Source organism: Zootoca vivipara, chromosome 14 (genome assembly GCF_965207765.1).
Source record: "Zootoca vivipara chromosome 14, rZooViv2.hap1.1, whole genome shotgun sequence".
NCBI classification, from domain to species: Eukaryota; Metazoa; Chordata; class Lepidosauria; order Squamata; family Lacertidae; genus Zootoca; species Zootoca vivipara.
Window position 1 is genome coordinate 34,717,561 of NC_142597.1, and position 18,016 is coordinate 34,735,576.

At 47.5% G+C, this 18,016-nt stretch overlaps 1 protein-coding gene across 2 annotated transcripts in view; it reads left to right on the forward strand.

The window, feature by feature from the left end:
- Positions 1 to 11,127: 11,127 nt before the first annotated feature.
- The window catches only part of CLIP2 (CAP-Gly domain containing linker protein 2), a 75,881-nt gene continuing 68,992 nt past the window's right edge, over positions 11,128 to 18,016 (forward strand). For both annotated transcript variants that reach the window (XR_009556802.2, XM_060268339.2), the window contains exon 1: positions 11,128 to 11,686. The gene's annotated coding sequence lies outside the window, so the exon portion shown is untranslated. The remainder of the gene's footprint in view (positions 11,687 to 18,016) is intronic.

Consider the following 18,016-nt stretch of genomic DNA (forward strand, 5'->3'; position numbering starts at 1 on the left):
GCTCTCCCGCTCATGCCATCTTCATGCTGGTGTTGTTGAACTGCATCTTAACTGCGCTAGGTGCGCGATTTTTATACCTGTTGAACTGGAAATAAGGCGTGTTGACTTCGCAATACAATGCCTATCTACCCAGAAGTAAGTCTGGTTGAGTTTGCATCCCATTTACCCCCCTCCCCAGGTCAGTGTGTATTAGGATCGTGGCCTTACACAGTGCAATTCTTAATTGGAAGGAGTTCCATGGGACTTTACTCACAGGTAAATGTGCGTGCATGATTTGCTCAGAAGATTTTTAAAGCACCTTACAAGGGGACACTGCTCTCACAAGTTTCTTAAGACATGCTATTGAAAAATACACAAAACACAGAAGTGTTTAATTGTCCCCACCGTAAGTGCCATACATAGCTGGTGTGGAAGGGGTAGCATTCCCAAGGTGTGGGGCCACCACTGAGAAAGTCCTGTCCCTCATATGTACTAGCCTACAGGCTCCCACTGGCAGGCCAGAGAGCAAGGCTCTGATGTTAAAGCCTCAGAAGGCTCATAACCCACATAGGTGTTCCTTCTGATAATGTCATCACAAACCCTTCTGGGCTTTAAAGGCCAAAACCAGCTGCAGTAACAGAGGCTGGATATGATGCAAATTAGGTATTGCATGGTCTGAGTGCCTAGCTGCCACTTTCTGTGTCTGTTGCAGTTTCTGGGCTGTTTTCCAAGGCAGCCCCACATTACAGTAATCCAACATGGACGCAAACAAGTCATTGCGTATCACTGTGGCTCGGTCAGCTTTCTCTAGATAGGGCTTCATCTGCCGAAACAGGTAATAGTAGCATATAGCAGGTGTAGGGAACTTTTGGCTCTGCAGGGGGTTGCTGAACCACAACTCCCCAGCAAGCATGCAGAATGGCCAGGGATTATGGGAGTTGCAGTTCAGCAAGATTCTGGAAATCCAAAGTCTCCCCACGCCTGGTTTATAGGATTGCTGCTTAGTGACACTTGCTCCCTCCCACCTGCTGCTGAAACATCCCTGAATTAATGGTCTATATGCCCTTATAAAAGGCGTTCCAAGAAGGGGTTGGCGTTGGCACAGGCCTGCCAAATGGAAACTGGCTTCTTAAATGTACAAGCATTCCCCCTCCCCACCCCAAATACCTTACCTCATCACCCGCTCTTGTGCCAAGCCTCCAAACTGCTTGTAGAAACGGAGAAGAGCTTTCTGCGCTGCAGTTGCTGAAAACAAAATGCTTAAAATAACTCTGAAGTGCTGCTAGGTGCACATGTGTGGATTTAAGCTAAGGAGCCTGGTCAGGTGTGCCAAAAGCTCTGAAACTCCCATAGCGCCTAAATGCGGTCATGGCACTCTGGTCGCTTACCTACGCTTTCATAGAATCATAGAATTGTAGTCCAACCCCCTAGAATGCTGGAATATCAGCTCTGCAATAGGCCCTTCTCTGTGTGCCCTTTCCAAGGGAGGTGCGGAGGATGGGCCTTCCGGGTGGTGGCTCCCTGCTTATGCCAATGAAAGCCCTTTCTCCTACAGTTGAGTGGTGCACCTCTGATAATCGAAGCCCCTGGAGAAGGGCCCCAACAACAGATGTTGTAACAAGGTACAGGAAGATGCTTGCTCAGGTATTTGGGTCCCAAGCCTTTTAGAGCTATAAAGCAGCTGTGGGGAATCCTTGTCCCTCCAGATGTTGCCGATCTATAACTTCCATCACCCTTGGCCATTGGCCATGCTTGCCGGGACTGATGGGAGTTGTAGTACAGCAGCACTTGGCAGGCCAAAGTTTCCGCCCACCTTCTCTAAAGGCAAGGGCCAACACTGTTGATGCCAAAGACAAGTTCCAGCCATTTCTCATGCAGCAATGATGGTGGGGTGCAATTGAGGAGAGGAGCTGCATTTTTCAGGAAAAAGTAATGCAGCACTTTCAGACCTTGCAAAATCAGGGAAAGGTCATAGTTCTGTGGTGGAGCGTCTGCATTGCTTGCAGAAGGTTAGACTAGATGACCCTCGTGGTCCCTTCCAACTCTACAGTTCTATGATCATAATTCTCAACATTTCCAGTTAGGGCTGGGAAAGAACCCTACCAAGTTGTTGTCGGTCTGTATGGACAATACTAGGCTAGATAAACTACATTCCCATGTCCCTAAAATGGGATGCCGCCGGTGGCAGACTCTCAGCCTTGAAGGAAGAGGAACATGAGTAACAAATGTGCGTTCATTGTGCTACAAATGCCTGGTGCAGAAGCACTGTCATAAAACCCCTATTGTGTGCATTTGCAACACTGAGCAGCAGAGGGAGCCTGTACTTCTTGGGATGATCAGAAACTCATCTGTGGAGGGAAAAAGAGGCCACTTTGCAAGGTCAAAATCTTCTTTTGTCTCTGAGAAATTGGCACCCAGTTTTGGCTCGGACCTAAGTTACGCAGTGGCATTACTCAGCCATGAGTAATAAGGAGAGTCAGCCAAAATTATACTGAAATTTGCTGCAATGTGTGTATGTATGTATTTATTTTTTTAAGCAGCCCCTGTTAGCCATCCCACTTTGCAGATTGATGGAAGGCCTCTCCCTTAATTTGTGCCTAATGTGGGATTTGAACTCGTCTCCAAGGTCCGCTGTTTAAATGACTGCACATAAACATAAACAAAATCTATTCTGTTACAAAGTTTTGTGCTACATAAGAGGTTCCGAGTAAACATTAGGAAAACCTTCCTGACAGTAAGAGCTGTTCAACAGGAGAATGGACTCCCTTGGAAGGTGGTGGACTCTCCTTCCTTGGAGGTTTTCCAACAGAGGTTTGGATGCATTGCTGCCAGGGATTCTTTAGCTGTGATTCCTGCATTGCATGGGGTTGGACTAGATGACCTTTGAGGTCATTTCCAACTCTACAATTCTACGATTCTATATTTCAGTATCTGTACGTTGTATTTCAATATATAGATAGATATATCTGAATCGGGGCTGCCTCTTATGGGGAAGGCGAGTTTAACTTTTCCCTACTGGTCATAATTCCTAACACAAACATGTCCTCCTAATGGCGCAGCCCTATAACTGCAAAGCTAAGCAGGGTCCAGTGTAGTTTCAGATTGGATGGGAGACCGTGTTGAGATTCCTGCATTGCAGGGGGTTGGATTGGATGACCCCGGGGGTCCCTTCCAACTCTTCAATTCTATTATTCTGTGATTTGCTGTTCAGCGGGATTGGCTAAATCTCTGGCTCTCCCGCCATCAAACTCAGCCAGCATGGCCAATGAGAAAACATTGATCGGAGTAGTTGTTCAGAAAATATCTGGAGAGCCACAAGATTGCCACTCCTGTTCTAACAAATACTTAGCCTAACAGTTAATCTAAATCTCTTCTGGTGCCTTTCAGGGGTCAGCAAAGATGAGAGGACCACAAGAGAGACTCTTGCTCTCAGAGTCGTGGGTTTCAGCCCCATGTTGGGCAAACAATCCTGCATTGCAGGGGGTTCAACCAGGTTAACCCTCATGGTCCCTGCCAACTCTACAATTCTATGACTCAGCGCTGTGGGCCTAGAGAGCTGTGCCAAACTTCTAAGTTTTGATAGAAAGCTCAACTCCAAGAAGGAAGCTATCCTGCCTCCTACAGCCATCTCCTTCCTATTGCTGGGCTGGCCTCCAAAGGGATCTCTTGCTTCTCATCCAGCCTCCCTGGCCCACCCTTGTTTTTTTGGATGTGGGCCAGGGGTGACTCCAGTCCGCCCAAGAAATATTTACTTCCTGGACCTTCAGATCCTCCTCCTCCTCCTCCTCCTCCTCCACCACCCACCAGCTCTGCTTTGCTGTTGATGAATTTAGTATGAGCTGCTTTCCTGGAGCCATCAAAGGAGGGAACTGTTGCCAACTGCTGTAGCCGAGAAGCTCATATTGTTTTGGTTGCTCAGACCTCCTGCTCCAAAAGAAGAAATCTCTCTCTTGTAATATGGGGTTGCATCCTCCTAAGTCCTAATAATAATAATGATGATGGTGATTTATTACTTGTTCCCTGCCCGTCTGACTGAGTTGCCCCAGCCACTCTGGGCGGCGTCCAACAGAATATAAAGAACACACCATACATCAACAACTAAGTTAGTCATATTCATGAACATCTATGTGTTTCCCCTAAACAGCCTCGGCCCAGTATACCTGAAGGAGCATCTCCACCCGCATCGTTCAGCCCAGACACTGAGGTCCAGCTCCCAGGGCCTTCTGGCGGTTCCTTCCTTGCGAGAAGTGAGGTTACAGGGAACCACGCAGAGGGCCTTCTCGGTAGTGGCACCCACCCTGTGGAACGCCTTCCCATCAGATGTCAAGGAAATAAACCACTACCTGACTTTAGAAGACATCTGAAGGCAGCCTTGTTTAGGGAAGTTTTTAATGTTTGATGTTTTTTATCACTTTTTAATTATTATTAATTCTGTTGGGAGCTGCCCAGAGTGGCTGGGGAGACCCAGCCAGATGGGCGAGGTATAAATAATAAAAATTTGGTGATGATGATGATGATGATGAATAGGACTAGTATTAGATGTAACCCGTTGTTAGTATGTTTTTTGTGAAATTTCAATTTTTTAAAAAAAGCCTTCCTAAGAAAGGAAACAATTACATACTGTGTAACACTATGCATGCCTAGTGGGAAGTAAGTCCCATTAAATTCAATGGGGTTTACTCCCAGGTAGGCGTATACAGAATTGCAGCCTTTACAATACAGCCCCATGCGTATCATTCATACAAATAGACCTTTGTGAGAGGATTCCAAGCAGAGTACAAAAGTATGAAGTTACACACTTTATAAGAACAATGTTTAAAACAATCGTGGGGCCGCCACCGAGAAGACCCTACCCTTACGCTTTCTAGCCTAAGGACATCTACGGATGAAGGGAGGTATACACATTTAATAAATAAACAAATAATGGAATGCACTTGCACAACTCCTCTATTGTCGATCCGAACAAGCAGACAGGATCACACAGGCAAATACGAGCCTTTAGATAAGCCAGACCCAAGCGATTTAGGGCTTTACAATTTAGCACTGGCGCTTTAAAAACGCACCAGGAAGCAGTGTTCTCGATGCAAGCTAATTTGCAATGCATTTGAACCTCCTGGCCTGCACTAGCACTTGTTGAAGTTTCTGAAACTAGCATTTGTGCACCTATGGATGTTTTTACACATCACAGTCATCAGGTTTGGATGTCCAGGTAGCATATATGCATATAAAAATGCACACGCATGAATACTTTTGGTGCTTTGCAGTAGGATGGCCTGCAATTTTACCTACCATGGCTGCTGAGGTTTATTTTGAACTGGGTAGCTGTCTGGTAGATTTTTCTAGCATTTCTGTTAGCAAAAGACCCATCACCCTCTGGGCTTTAACAATTAGGGGACAGTTGGCTATTGCAGAAGGAGTGATGTGAGGGTGGCAAGCTTGTGTGTTATTGGACTATAGCTCCCTTCACCCCTGACCATTGGCTGTGCTGGCTGCTGGAGGCTGCTGGGAGTTGAAGTCCAACAATATCTCCATGCAAATATAGCCTGTAACAGAATGATGCCTTCAGCAGTGAGTGCCTAATGCCTGGAGGGTCTTAGCTTGGGATTTTTGTTATGATGGGTGGGTGAGTTGCAAGCTTCTGTCCCTATTCTTGTACTCGAAGTTAAATGTTAGGTGCTTTGACGTGCCTTTGCGCAATTCTAACCCTGTCTAAACTTCCAATCCCTGGCCAATTTTCTGAATTGGAGCATTTAATCCGTCTGAAGACGACAGCAAGAAACTGCTTCAATTTTGCCCACGGCCAAAATCTTCCGAAGCAATTTCGGCTTCCTTAACGTAGCTTTCCTAATCCGATCCTGTCCATATGGCTCACATTAAACCTGACCATGATGAGAAAACTGAGAATGATAAACCGCCCAATGAAAATGGAAAACGCTCTGAATGAAACGAGGTGAGACAAGCGGCAAAGGGTCCTACAGCAAAACGTTGCCATGTGGGAGTGCTTCTGTTCAGATTCCAGTCACTCCATTCTCTCTCCCCAAGTCTACCTGGTTTTCCTCCCCCTGCCAAAAAAGGGCGTTCAAGAGCCACTGGGCATGCTCAGTGCTTACTGCAGGCATCCCCAAACTTCGGCCCTCCAGATGTTTTGGACTACAAAAAAGTTGGAGGAGCCAGCCAGATGGAGAAGTCAGTCGCCAACCTGGCATCCAGAGATCTCCACATGGCCGCAATTGGACCCGTACCAGTAGCAAAACGCGCCTGGCGCCTGGCTAATTTCTAACACTGGCTCAAGGTGACATACGTGGTTCTCCCCATCCTCATTTAATTCCCACAACAGCCCTGTGAGGTAGGTGGCTGGCCCAAGGTCACCCAGTGAGCTTCATGGCAGAGTGGGGATTTGAACTCTGGTCTCCTGGTTCCTAGCACAATTCTCTAACCACTATTCCACACTGCATTGTAGCCCAGCATCCTATGGAGGACTTGGGGAAAGCTGCTTCATAGCAGAGGTGGGTATACTTTTCTGTGGGATTTACTGTGATGCTTGCCTGGGGCTCACAGTGTTGTCTTTTCAGTGTCAGGCAAAGACCTGTTTATTTTCCCCACAGAGGTCTAAAAAACAATCCTCCTTCGCTCTGGGAATTGTAGCTCTGTGAGGGGGATAGGTAAAGGTAAAGGGACCCCTGACCATTAGGTCCAGTCGTGACCGACTCTGGGGTTGCGCACTCATCTCGCATTATTGGCCGAGGGAGCCGGCGTATAGCTTCCAGGTCATGTGGCCAGCATGACAAAGCCGCTTCTGGCAAACCAGAGCAGCACATGGAAACGCCGTTTACCTTCCCGCTGTAGCGGTTCCTATTTATCTACTTGCATTTTGACGTGTTTTTGAACTGCTAGGTTGGCAGGAGCTGGGACCAAGCAACGGGAGCTCACCCCGTCACAGGGATTCGAACCGCCGACCTTCTGATCAGCAAGCCCTAGGCTCAGTGGTTTAACCCACAGCGCCACCTGGGTCCCTTTTCTGTGAGGGGGATAGGGGCCTTCAAACAAGTCTCAGCACCAAGCAAGAAACGGCAGCCGCCAGGATTCTTTTGGGGGGAGCCATGACTGTTTAAAGCGGTACAAAACTACTTTAGATATACAGTGCAGGTAGGACCCAAGTGGGGGATTGTGCAAGCCAGAGAGTCCAGGTACACCAGATTCTATAGCATTTCCAGGTCCAAGATGCACAATCAGGTCATGCACAGGTCAAGTTCCCACAATGCAAGGCCAATATATAGGAGGGCAAACCCAGATATGGAAGGTTGGGCAGAGGTCAAACAGGCAAAGCAGTCATAGCACCTTGGATAGCTCCACGTAGCGCCTTTACTTAGATATGGCAGGCTTTTGGTGGCACAGAGGGGAGGGCCTGAACCAGTGGATTCAAATTGCAAGACATTTGGATTGTAAGATCTGTTTTAGAGTGAAACGGGCTACCTTGGAAGGTGGTGGATTTTCCTTCACCCCGGAAGTTTTTGAGCAGAGGCTGTGTGGCCATCTGCCATGGGTGCTTTAGCTGAGATTCCTGGCACCTGGTTGGGGAAAGCCTGGTTTGTGTCATATTAAACTTCATTCGGCTTCAAAACGACACAAGGCATTCCCCTCTGGTTAGTCTTTAAAGAGGACTGCCTGCTGATTTAAAGATCCCCCCCTTGATTAACTTTGAACCTTTTAAATGATCCATCTGTGAAATGCAACATAAACTCGCGTATCACCGAGATGAAAGTGCTGGTGCCCTTTTGAAGACGTTGAAGGACACAAGATACTCATCTCACAAAAGAAATTGAATGATTGTTTTAAATGATTGACATTAAAGGTCACTACATTCTTATTGCAGGGGAAGCCGGACGGTAGTTGTATGGCTTGTTGTGGAGTAAGGTCACAGACAAGACCCCAGGGCTCCTTGAGTATTTTGTAGGATTTGAGCCAATACTGGCCTCCTTCCGGCAACCTCTGCAGCCAAGCTGGTGCCAAATGTATTGTACTGCTTTCCTTTGGAACACATCAGTGAGGACAAGAGGAGGGTCTTGTGGTCTGGGCAGCCCAGGACCTCCATACACACTGCCAAGGTTTGCGCCCTGGTGAGGTCACTTCAGTGCTGCAAACATTGGTTTGTAATAATAATAATAATAATAATAATAATAATAATAATAATAATAGTACCCTGCCCACCTCACTGGGTTTCCCCAGCCACTTAAAGTGAACTGAAGTGCTCTGTCACTCTGGAGCAGAATATCCCAAACTTCGGTCTCCAGCTGCTTTTAGACTACAATTCCCTTCACCTCTGACCACCGGTCCTGCTAGCTAGGGATGATGGGAGTTGTAGTCCAAAAAACAGCTGGAGACCCAAGGTCGGCAAGCCCTTGCTCTACAGCTTTTAAGAAAACACACAGACAGTTTGCTGTTTGGAAAGTGACAGTGAAAGGCACTTACAAGTGTGAGATGAACAAATGATTGATGGGAAGCTGTATGCACTAAAAAAAAAGGTGACGAACATTTGAGAAGCGCTGTGCGTTTCTGACATATGAACGTGATATAGGCAAAAATCTGCCCTTATTCCCTTATTGGGTTCTCCATCGGTTGGAGAATATAACAGAGGCCAACCAGAGAAGTTTGAGAAGCAAAGCCTTTATTTTCGCTGTTGCAACAGGGTTCTTCCTCTCACGCAGGAGAACAAGGAAGGAACCCCAAACAAAGGTGTCCTGCCCTTAAAAAGAAATTTGAAATTGGTTTCAGCCCACCCCCCAGAAGCATCATCCATATGTCACAGAAGGGGTGTAGCCCAAGACCCCCCTCCCTAGATTCATCATAGGTACATCATGAAAGGGGAGGTCTGGTGGCAGTAATCTGAGCATCCTGGACCCTGCCCCCTGCCCCCAAAACCTAATCAACAAAAAAGAGATATTTACATTTCCCTGTTTCCCAGCCAAGTTAATCACACCCTTTTGTCTGGCACCCAGGTATCAGGATGCCAGGGATTATCACTTTAATTCCTGAGACAATGAGAAGGTTCCCCCCACCCCCCTTCTTCCTTGCAGAGGAACACCTGGTCAGAGAGAGTCAAAATGGTGTCAGTCAGGCCTGTCTTCCTGTGCTGCTTCAGACATGTTTCTGTACATTCATGTACATGTTTTATGAACAATTATTATATACATATATATATATGACCTCAAAATTCTTATAACAAACGCATCCCCAATGAGAAGTTGTTAACTCATTTGGATACACGATTACTGGTAAGTTTCCCACTTTTATAACTGCATCACTCCGGCTCCTATTACATTGTGTTTTATTACAGCCAATCTACTTCTAATTATTAGAATCAGCTATTCTACAAAACATCAACACCATACTGAACATTTGGGAGAGAATGATTTCTCTGGCAATGTATTATAAACGGGGACCATATTTCCACAAATCTGTTCTCTTGATCTGATGTAGTAGGTTAGTTTTGACATTGAAGCTAATTCCCAGAGCTTGTTGATCCACTCACCAGCCAGGGGTATTTTCAGGGCTTTCTATTTCTGAGCAGTCCCTATTCTTGTTGCCACAACCCTATGGGTTTATTCGGTGCGTTCCCTGTTTTAGAAACAAAATTAAAGGGTGTAGTTCTGCACCTTACTGTAATATTTCAGATACTGATTTTTTAAATCCAGCGCAAGAAACATTTGCTGATTGTAGCCAGAGGCCGTTTCAGATACAGTAAAATGCTTTTTGGCACAGACACAAATAGGCTGTCCATTCAAAATGCCATCAAAATAATGCAAAATGCCAACCCTTAAGAGTTATTGTGACGGTGTGATCAGGGCTGGAGTTTGGTAAACTTTATAATATGGTGCCTGTGCAAGGCCAAAATTTTGCACCCCCAAATGGATCTTCTCAATTTTGCGCCCCCTCAGCTCGGCACCCTGGGGGGGGGGACTGCTCACACCACCCTAAATCTGGCGCTGTTGTGATTAGATTAAACCTAAGACCAAGAGAGCTAGTGTGGTGTAGTGGTTAGAGTGGTGCAAGACCAGGGTTCAAATCCCCACTCAGCCACTGAGCCATTTGGGTGAGACCTATCTCTCTGCCTAACCTGCATGCACACGAAAGCTCATACCAAAATAAAAACTTAGTTGGTCTTTAAGGTGCTACTGAAGGAATTTTTTTATTTTGCTTCGACTCAGACCAACACGGCTACCTACCTGTAACTACCTCGCAGGGTGGTTGTAAGACAGGCAAACACACCTCTCTAAGAGGTACAGTAACTGGCCTTTCAGCAGGACTTTGGCTCCTTGGTGAAGGAGTCTGATGCTCCAGGCCTGAGAGAACTTCACCATTAAAGGCTCAGCAGCAAACCAAACCTATGGTCCAGCTCCCCAAACCTGTCCCTACTTTGCAAAGTGCAAATATATATATATTATTATTATTTTAATCCACAGTGTAGCAGCCGTGTTGAATTCGTCCACTTTCAACTTCCAAAAATGAGGGGTCCTAAAAAGTTGCAACGTGACTTGGGAATTCAAAAGGTATTTTGAATAAAGATCTACATTAATATAATTTAGCTTTGCTTGGAAAGTCACATGTGTGTGCATAGGAATAATTGAAGGTGATCAGCAAGTATTTGCAGTTCTTCTTCTTCAGCATTACCTGACATTTCCAGAAGGGAAAATGAAAGTGCTTTGAATAATAGAATCATAGAGTTGGAAGGGACCCCGAGGGTCATCTAGTCCCACCCCCTGCAATGCAGGAATCTTTTGCTCAACGTGGGGCTCAAACCCACAAATTAAGAATCTCATGTTCCACCCAGCAGTGGTTCTCAAACTTTTTTCTTTGGGGCACACTTTCAGAATAAAAATTTGCTTCTGCCACACATAATTCTTTGGTTTTCCCAAAGCGGCAGGTTTAGGTGCTGCTTCAACACACAAATCGTGTTCAGTCGTAGAAAAATAACTGCAGGTTTGAATTCCCCAGACCCCAAAACATATTTTTAAGACAGCTCTTAAAAAAATATAGGCAAAAATGAGTTTCACCCCCTCAAAACGACGCGCCGAGCCCTTTTCCCGCCCTCCCGCCTCAGTTCCGCTGCAGCGCCGGCCCGCGAGAAACGCAGAGACGGCGGCGGCGGCGCCCAGACCCAACCTTGTGCGGAAACAGCTGGAGCGCCCCTCCAGCCTCCCGCTCGGCTCCTTCCCCTTTTGTTCGCCTGCAAAGCGGCGCGAAGGCAGCAGCAGCAGCAGCGGAGGCAAGCGGCGCTCAGCCCCGGGCGCGCGGAGGAGGAGAGCTCTGCTTCTGCTTCTGCTGCTGCACGCATCTTGCGCAGGGGACCCGCGAGAGCCCGCTGGGCCGCCCCCTCTGACTGCTTCCCCCGCGGAGCCGAGACTCATGCAGGGAGGCGGCGCGGACGCTCCTTCGCAGCAGCAGCAGCAGCAGCAGCAAGCGCCCCGTCCTCGCCGGCGTCGCCTTTTGTCCACGCGCCCCGTTTCTCCTCCTTGTGACTTGGATGCAGCGAGCCTGCATCCGAAGGGAGTGGCTGGCTGCTTCGGCTGCTGCTGCTGCCGCCGCCACCAGGATTATTACAGCTGTTTCTGTTTGAGGGAGCAGGCGGCCTAAAATCAGCCCCGCGGAGGCCGGATCTGGCTAAAAAAAAGAGGGGGAAAGGCAAGCTTGCATGGTCGGAAGAAAGGAGGTAAGCCCACCCGGCGCAGATGGAAGGAGGGAGGCTGGGATTCAAAAGGGGTGGCTGCCTTTGCTGAGACAGCAACAAAGGAGGGGATGGAGGGGTGGGATGCAGATTCTGGGCTGGAGGGTGGAAGGAGAGAGAGGGGGGGCATGCAGAGGGTTGGGGAGGGGGCTGCTTCTGGTTGGGGGGGGAGGGAGGGAGAGAGATCTGCAGATCCACCCCAAATTGGAAAATAACTGAGCATCTACCAGGTTTGCTGCGCCAGCCCTTCCTTGGCAACGGATTATATCCGAGGCTGTTTGGCTGCTTCCAAACCAGCACATGCACCGCCCCCCTTCTCCCCTGATCGTTGTCCTTGGGTGGAAGGAAGGGAAAACAGGGCTCTTATTTTTGTGGGGTGCATTTTGCGCGAGGGGGCACCGGTGAGGACCAGGCTTTGGGATATTCGACACCATATTCCCCCCTTCCTCCTATCCCCAGGTTTGGAGGGTGAGGTAAAAAATGACTGTAGCGGAGGAAGAGCGTTGACGGGAACACACTTTTTTTAAAAAATGAGTATTATAATGTAATAATTAATGCGGCTTCTCCATCTTGGTAAAGCTGTTCTGTGCCCACATGCACACCATCTGCGAACGGGCCCCTGCCTGGCTCTGGTTGTTCATATTGCAGGGATGGAGCTGTTAGCTAAGGATGCCCTGTGTTGACAACTGCTTTGGAGTGGACTTGGCAAGAGAAGTGTGGCTGGGGGAGAGTGACAGTCAGTTGTATTTGGGCATCTTTGGTACCAGAGATGGCGCACACCTTGAAATATGTGTGTGTACTAGGGCGGTGTTGTTTCTGAGTAGTTGCAGAATGCTTTCCCCTTTGCTGCTAACAAGCTTGGAGGCAGTTCACTTCATTCATCTACAGACCACCGCCTGACCGAGGGTGTGTAGATGGGATGGACTCCTTTTTTAAAAACACAAAAAAAAAACACAAAAAACGTGGCTGAAGTATTGCAACAGCTCTGCCTGGCTTGCCTCATTCATATGTGCAAGTCACCCCTCGATGATGTAGTTACCAAGCCATGAGCCAGCCTTGTTGTCACTTCCAACTGCTTACAGAGTGAGGCAATGGGCTTCCAGGTGAGAGGGCATGAACTCCTGGAATGATTGACTTGAAGCTGGGGTTACTACTTCTTTTCTTTGTTAAATGAAACTCTGGGTGACATCCATGTTTGCACATTGGTGGGGAAGGCCTAGGGGTCAAACCCTGTTCAGCTGGGTGAATACTTCAGGCCTCGGTTCCCCCGCTGCAAAATGGGCGCATTGGCTGTGTCATGAGAGTCCATTTGTTTAAGCAGCTCCTACCTGAAGTCTGTTCCAGGTGCTTTAAAAGGTAAAGGGACCCCTGACCATTAGGTCCAGTCGTGACCGACTCTGGGGTTGCGGCGCTCATCTCGTGTTATTGGCCAAGGGAGCCGGTGTACAGCTTCCAGGTCATGTGGCCAGCATGACAAAGCCGCTTCTGGCGAACCAGAGCAGTGCACAGAAATGCCGTTTACGTTCCCGCTGGAGCGGTACCTATTTATCTACTTGCACTTTGATGTGCTTTTGAACTGCTAGGTTGGCAGGAGCTGGGACCGAGCAACGGGAGCTCACCCTTGTTGCAGGGATTCGAACCACCGACCTTCTGATCGGGAAGCCCTAGGCTCAGTGGTTTAGACCACAGCGCCACCTGCCTCCCTTCCAGGTGCTTTAACTATGTGTAAACACACACACACACACACACACACACACACACAGTTTTACAGGTGCTTTAACTATGTGTAAAAAAAAGTAGGAGGGGAAAAGAGGAAATAATAATTAATGGAATCCCTGAGGTTCTCATTCTCTTTCCATGATCCTTAAAACATGGACCCTTCTGGTGTTAGTGGATGCAACGCCCATCACTCCTGGGCCATTCTGGCTGGGGCTGATGGGAGTTGGAGTCCAGCAATATTAGGAGGGTCACCAGTTCCCTGTTCCTGCCCTTAGCAAAGCAGAGCTCAGTCAGTAGAGCCTGATGCACTTAATTTCAGGGTCGTGGGTTCGAGCCCCACATTGGGCAAAAGATTCCTGCATGGTGGGGTTGGACTGGATGACCCTTGGGGTACCTTCCAACTCTATGATTCTAATTAACAAGCCCCTGAATGATTGTAAGAATATTTTTAGAAACAAACTTGCAACGCTTCCTTACAATTTGAAAGCTTGGGCAAGTTAGGTGCTCCTTCGTTGGCTTAACCATGTGACTTTAATGGTCATTGGATGACTCCTGGGTTTATAAAGTTTTTTAATGCAACTTTGGCTGTGGGAGGGGAAAAATGGATTAGTTCTTTCTGCTCCCCACCCGTCTTGCGGTTTCCCCAATCTCAATCCCTCCTTCTAAACATCTAAATATATTGTAATGTATCATATGATATTATTGTAGGAGTTGGAAGTGTATTAATTGGAATAATTCAATAAAGTATTTTTAAATAAATAAAATAAAATAAAAAAATAAACATCTACAGTGGAAAATAGACAGGAGCTTGCATAGGATTTTGCAAGCTTTGGGTTATAGGGTGAGCTCAACAATATTCCAATTTATGACATTTTATTTCTGGTGTGGTACATTACCTATTGAATTCTGACCTGAGTTTCTTTTTTGAGGGTGGGAAAGCAAGAGGCAGGAGTGCCTAAAGGCTGCAATTCTTTAGTACTTAATAGGAGCAATCCCATTGAACTTGAATGAAACTTACTTGTGACTAGGCACAGGTAGGCTTGCACTGTTAGTTGATAATATTTTGCAGTCTTGTTGAATGCAACAGGATCCTTTCACTCAACAACCCCCTACCTCCTGGATTATCCCTACTTTAAACCTGTCCAGACCCACCCCATGGCTTGCTCCAAAGTCCTCTCCCGCTCAGCTACCCCCAAACACCCACACCAACTGCTCCCAACTGCTCTCTGGAGTGTCTAATTTCCTTTAAATTCTGCTCCTTCCTCACCAGCTCGCCTGGGCTGCCTGCCATCCAAGCCACTTGCTTGGTTTGGTTTTTCGCCTTATAAAAACCTAGTGTTATTATTTGTATCTGTTAGCTGCTTCCCTCACAAAAGTGAACCAATGTAACTTTACAAACCAATTACAGCAAACACAGCCTTATAAACCCACCCCTAGCACAACAATGCAAATAAAAGGCAGGTTTAACAGATCCTGGCCCACCAAAAGAGGCCACGAGTAGTCGAAAGCCTGTGTAAAAGAGGGCAATATTTTCCTGGTTCCTAAACACAGATAAAGATGGCGCCAAGTGAGCTTCGCTGGAGAGAGCATTCTGCAAGCAGGGAGCCACCACTAAAAAGGCCTCTTGTGTTGCCCCTCTCCAGTCTGCCCTCAGAGACGACACACAGAGAAGGGCCTTGGATTAATGATTGTCAGGTCCGGAGCGGTTGCTGTGTGGAGTGATGGTGGCAGCGTTCAAAACCTGCCAAGCACATTTTGCACCTGGTTACTGCAAGCAAGTGAAGAAGATGCTTGGGTGGCAGGATGGTGCCTCAGATTTCCACCCTCTGGAGGTGCATCATGCCTAGAGGTGCTTGGATCTTGACTGTTTTCACACACTAGCAACGCATCCTGTAGAACTCTATCTGTTATATTTTATCTGCACAATCAGAATGAATTTCAGGAACCAAAAAGTCATACTGAAGAAAACAAGGCCTTTGAGCTGTCTGGCCACAAAATGTCAACTAGCCATTTGGCGCCTAGCTTATATATCTGAGTTTCTAACCCTGGATGGTAGAGGTACTTTACAGAGGACTGTGAAATAGACCACTATATAATAATAATAATAATAATAATAATAAATATTATTATTGTTATTTTATTTATACCCCGCCCTTCCCAGTCAAGACCGGGTGCAGGGCAGCTAACAACAAGAATATCAAAGCAAGCATAAAAGAAACAATTCAATTAAAAGGCAGATTAAATACAATGTTAAAATTCAATTATAAAATTAGGAATCTACAAGTGCAACTGGATAAAGCCTTAGGGGAGGGTAACACCGAGGTCAGACGGAGTCAGTCCAAAGGCCAAGCGGAACAGCTCTGTCTTGCAGGCCCCATGAAAAGATGACAACTCCCGCTGGGCCCTAGTCTCCTGAGAGAGAGCGTTCCACCAGGTCGGGGCTAGTACTGAGAAGGCCCTGGTCCTGGTCGAGGCCAGTCTAACCACCTTGTGACTCGGGATCTCCAGTATGTTGTTATTTGTGGACGTTAATGTCCTCTGCGGGGCATACCGGGAGAGGCGGTCCTGTAGGTACGAGGGTCCTAAGCCGCAAAAGGCTTTAAAGGTCAAAACCAGCACCTTAAACCTGACCCTGTACTCCACCGGGAGCTAGTGCAGCTGGTAAAGCACTGGATGAATGTGATCCCGCGGCGAGGACCCCGTAAGGAGTCTTGCCGCGGCATTCTGCACCCGCTGGAGTTTCTGGGTCAGTTTCAAGGGCAGCCCCGCGTAGAGCGAGTTACAATAATCAAGCCTAGAGGTGACTATCTCATGGATCACTGTGGCCAGGTAAGGCTGAGAAAGGTAGGGGACCAACTGCTTAATGCGGCGGAGATGGAAAAATGCCACCTTGGCTGTGGTTGCAACCTGCGCCTCCATGGAAAGGGAGGCATCCAAGGTTACACCCAAGCTCTTGACAGAAGGGGCTGACACTAATTGAGCCCCAGCGAAAGATGGAAGTTGCCCCCCCCCCCGCCCCATGTCATCCCGCCCCAAGCAGAGGACCTCTGTCTTCGAAGGATTTAGCTTTAGCCGACTCCCATGTAGCCATCCAGCCACAGCTTCCAAGCAATTGGTCAGTGTGTCCGGGGCCGAGGCAGAACAGCCATCCATCAACAGATATCAATATATCAGGGTACAGCTTTGGGTTGTAGACCGTGGATTAATCGCTTGATTTCTGGCTTTGCTTGATTCGCGGCTGCCTCTTTCTCTCTGTTTTGATGTTGGCTTCTGCGATGCGCTCTTGGCTGTGCTTGATGGAAAGGCTGACTCTAAGCAAGGCCAGATGGGAAAGTGTGTTTGGGATGTGTGTGATGGCGATGGCAGCGGCTTTCCGTCGTTTAGTGGTTTATTTTGGATGATGTTGGTGGCCCATCCAGACTCACAAAGGCAGCCACGTCCCCTGAAAGGCTCAGAAGAAACAAAGCAGGAGGAATGTTGTGTGGAAAGGGAAGAAGAAATGTGTCTTTTTCACTGACAAATAGGTCTGCCTATGCTCTATATATCTTTAAAACACATTCAAAACACACACAGAGAGAGAATTCTGGGATTTGTAGTTTGTCAAAGGCTGCAGGGAATTGTAAATCTGTGAGGTGTAAACTACAGTGCCCAGAATACTTTGAGGAGAAAAACGTGCTTTGATTGTGCTTTAAAAGTTGTATTGTCTACACAGCCAGAGTTAACTGGATTTGGTGTACTAAACAGGCTCGCAGGTATATTGTGTATTTTCTGTTGTGATTTTATAGCTATATCTATATACAGTCATACCATGGATCCGGAATGCCTTGCAAATCGAAAGTTTTACTCAGGGTAAAGGTAAAGGGACCCCTGACCATTAGGTCCAGTCGTGACCGACTCTGGGGTTGCGGCGTTCATCTCACGTTATTGGCTGAGGGAGCCGGCGTACAGCTTCCAGGTCATGTGGCCAGCATGACAAAGCTGCTTCTGGCGAACCAGAGCAGCGCACGGAAACGCCGTTTACCTTCCCGCTGGAGCGGTCCCAATTTATCTACTTGCACTTTGATGTGCTTTCGAACTGCTAGGTTGGCAGAAGCTGGGACCGAGCGATGGGAGCTCACCCCGTCGCAGGGATTTGAACCGCCGACCTTCTGATCAGCAAGCTCTAGGCTCAGTGGTTTAGAGCCTAACAACTCTTGGTGTCCTTAACAGACTACAGTTCCCAGGATTCTTTGGGGAGCAGTCATGAGTGTTTAAAGTGGCGTCATAGTGCTTTAAACAGACGGCTTCCACACACATCCCCAAGCCCATACTTATTGCCTGAAGCTGGGACTGTTGATCCTTGGTGGTCCTGAAAAATTTCTGCATTGTACATTATGAGATTGGGAAGAATTCTGTGACATTTGCCAAGTTCAGCACATGCACAATTCCGCCCTCTCCTGCTCACAGAAGGGTTGTATCTGCTCAGAGTAGACCTATTTGAATTAAGGGACCTAAGTTAGTCATGTCCACAGGGCTCTGAATATGTAAAAATGCGCACCTTAAATCTAGTTGGGGTGTGAGATGCACATGGCACCTAGAATTGTCCTGTCAATAACT